This window comes from Brassica oleracea, chromosome C6 (genome assembly GCF_000695525.1).
Source record: "Brassica oleracea var. oleracea cultivar TO1000 chromosome C6, BOL, whole genome shotgun sequence".
Classification (NCBI taxonomy): domain Eukaryota; kingdom Viridiplantae; phylum Streptophyta; class Magnoliopsida; order Brassicales; family Brassicaceae; genus Brassica; species Brassica oleracea.
In genome coordinates this window covers 10,632,276-10,636,281 of record NC_027753.1, presented here as the reverse complement: position 1 = coordinate 10,636,281, position 4,006 = coordinate 10,632,276, and positions in this window count along the sequence as shown.

The following is a 4,006-nucleotide window of genomic DNA, read 5'->3' as shown; positions in this document are numbered from 1 at the left end:
AGATCAGGCAAGATATAATAGTAATGAACTCAAATCAATTCTATTATTATATATAAAATCGTGAATGACAATTAGGTTTAAAGAAAAACACAAATAAAAGACTTAAAACACAATTAGCATGCCGAGAACTTTCTTTAGTCAATAGACATGCCGGCCGCACCATCAGTTACATTGGACACGGCTGCCTTGGATTCATCCTGATCCATATCATTCTTATTTGCTTCAGGATATCTCATCTCACTATTTTTTTTTAGCAACTGATTACTCTGCTCAGTTAGGCATGAGAGCACATCATTATAGGTGGCGAAACCTTTTTCTCTATAGATATGTTGTAACAATAGATCTCTTGGATCGGCTGTGAGGAAGGTCTTTTCCAGTAAATCCTCCTCTGTTACCACTTCACCACATAGTCTCAGTTTGTAAACGATTTTGGACAAAGCAAAATGATATTCCTCCACAGACTCAAAGTCTTGGAATCTGAGACTCATCCATTCATGTCTGACCTTTGGTAATAACACCATTGTGTATCTGATTTTTTTTTGTCCAAAGGTCACGAGGATTCTCAATATTTAGGTACTGATTTCTTAAATCTTCAGTGAGATGATGGCGCATAATTGTTATGGCCCTATACTTTTCACTTTCAGTTGCATAATTACCCTGAATGATACTCCTTCCAAGTCCTCTTGATTTCAGGACTGAAGTGTTCATTGCCCATTCTAGATAATTTTCTCCAGAGGGATTTAGAATGGCATAATCCAAAGGCTCAAATCTCAGCATCTGAAACGATATTATCAATCAATTCATGATTTAGGATGCAACCAATTCAAAATAATCAGTGCATATGATTTCATAAGTCTCTCGACCAAAACACTTTACTACTCGATCATGGTGCGAAACAAGTCGAGAATGCTAGGTCTATATGTGATGCTTAGGCCACACGGCCATGCAATGTGATACAACGATCCTAGAGATCGGTTCATGAGATATGCAAGCAAGGTCACACGACCATTCAGATATGGTGTCTCTCTAGGCCACTCGGCCAAGCTATGATGCATTAAGCCACACGACTTTCAATCACATGATGCAAACAATGTGATCTATCAAGGGCACAAGGCCGCGAGTATGAACAATGCATCAGAATGGTTAGGCCACACGGCCGTTCGGTATGGTTCATAGCAAAATCACACGGCCACAACAGAATATAATGCAAATAAGGATAATCAATTTAGATGCATTCAATCTTATCATTCAGTTGCATATCAATTAGGGTTTTACCAATTTCAAGGCTGGTAATATGCGGCTAGGATTTAGAGTTTCAGAATCAAATAATTTAGCAACCTAACTCTCATGCAATATGTAATTAATCCTAAACCTCAAATCAATCATTCAAATTTTAAGCAATATGAGATTTAAGGTTTCAAGGCCTTTAGGAATTTAAACCGAGATTTAGGGTTTTAAACATTTAAGTGGCCAATTTTATCAACATGAGGTTAAGGGTTTCAAGGCCTTAAGATTTTAGTTTCGAGATTCAATCAATCTATTAATCTTAAAACACAGATCATCAATCATTCAATCAAGCAAGAACAATTTAAAATCGATTTCAAGCTTTAGGGTTTTAGGGTTTTCGATTCCAAGATTTAGGGTTTTCATAATTCAGATCAGAACAATCAATCAACATGTTCTAATGGAATCTATTTCAATCTAGTGATTATAAAATGATCAGTTTTAGGTTATACCATTTTTTAGGGTTTATCAAGAACATTGGATTTCCATAATAATGGATTAGGGTTTTAGGGTTTGATCATTATGTTCTTAGATTAATCGGTATACCTTTGTTTGTAGGGTTGAAAACCGAACCACCAAAGAGAACGGATGAACCTCGAGCTGCACACGGACGGACGCGAGCTGGCTGTTGTCGGATGCGAGCTGAATGGGACGGGACGCGTTTGCTTCCTATCGGGTTCGCGAGCTGCTTCCTATCGGGTTTGCAAGCTGCTGGTCGGGATTGCGAGCTGGAGATGTCCGAGATGCAAGCTGAGGACGGATGGGATCGTCTTAAGCTGAGATCGGTAATGCTTGCTGGAACGGACGGTATGCAATCGGGTTAGGGTTTAGGTGCGATCGTCGGCAAGGTTAGGTTTTAGGTGGTTGGCGATTTAGGCTCAGGGAGTTTAGAGAATGTTTGTGCTGATAACGTGTTATAATTAGAAGATTGAAGACTGAATAGTTCTGTGTATTATTAATCATAACATGGGTTTTATTAATTATAACATGAGTTCCTTTATATAAGGATTACAAGTCATAGAAAAGGAAAGTATCCAAAAACCTAAACCAACAAGGATTAGGAAAACTACTAATACATAATAATGGAAAGATAACAATTACAAGGAAAAGGAAATAGAGTTTCCTTTTCTCCAAAGCATAGGCCGCCTCTCTCTCTCTCCTAAGGTCATGGCCGTCTCTCTCTCTAAGTGTATGGACCGGTTATGGACCGCGCCGGTTATGGACATCCATCAATTGATTTATAACACGATTCAAGTTATAAAGATCCATAGTGTTTGTTTTTTCCGAATGAATGTTAAATTTTATTTATAAAAAAAAAACTATTTACAACAAGTGCACCTTTGTGTAATGAGCAACTCCCTTACCTACTGATACTCCTAATAATTTTTGAAATATTTACAATCTTGTTCCAAACCAAAATTACATCACTCCTTTTATACTCATTCCATCCTTTGTTCTCATCAGACTAAGCTTGTTTCTGACTCTTTTTTCAATCATTTTTTTCAATGCTAGCAAAGATAATTGCTTGTCATCATGCTTTATCTTATTTCTCTCTCTCTCCATAATGCATATACCACTGCCTGAAAAGCATAACGGATACATATGAGCCTCTTCCTTTCCATTGACACATCAGTAAGCAAATGCTATACTTTTCCATTGACACATCAGTAAGCAAATGCATTATAGCATTCCAGCCATTTCTATAAGAACTCCGCAGGATACCTTTTACTAGATGTTCCCATATCTGAGAGGAAAAGGAGCACTCAAAGAAAGGTGGTTTTTCGTTTCGGGAGCACTCTTACATAGTACACAAACATAAAGTAGAGTGTTATTTCAAGTATCAAGTGTTATTCAAACATGACCGTATATATATACCGGATGTAGTAGTAGATCAGTTGGTTTAATCAAAGGTGTTGGTGTTGAGGTTCTAGTTCGAAAATCGGGTGGAAAAAATGCTTTACACCATGTTATTGGTATCATCAAAGGCTGGCTTCAGACCATGCGGGTGACTAACTCTTCCTAGTTAAAAAGAAAACATATTTTCAAGAAACTCAAAAAGAGAAAATATATTGCACTTGTTATAAACCATATGATGGATGTCCATAACCGGCCCGGTCCATAAGCCGGCCCAATACCTAGAGAGAGAGAGAGAGGGCGGCCGCAGCAAGAGGAGAGAGAGAGAGGCGGCTAGGAGAGACAGCAAACCCTAGTTTCCTTTTACTTGTATTTGTATACTTTCCATATTTGTATATTTCTATTTATCTCTTTGTAATTCTCATATATAAGGGCACCTTATGTTATGAATAATAATAAGAACTTACAGATTCTAAATCCTTAAGTTAACAACACGTTATCAGCACGAAACTCTAAACACCCTGAGCCAAAACCAAAATCGCAAAACCCTAAACCTAGCCGCGACCCGACGAACCCTAATCATCCGATCGCGTCTCTTGTAGCCCAAGGCGTTCCTGATCCTAGAAAAATTCAGCCTCAGCTACCATCCAGGAAAGCTCGCGTTGCCGGACAGCAAGCGTCCCATTCGCACCAGACGATCAAGCCGTTCGCGATCCGACAGCAAACAGCTCGCGTCCCCGATCAGCCGCTCGCGACCTCAGCCTCAATCCGTTCGCAGTCAGCTCGCGTCCAGGCCAGCTCGCGTCCAGTCCAGCTTGAGGTTCATTCTTTGGTTGTCCGGTTTCAACAATCAACTAAGCTAAAAGGC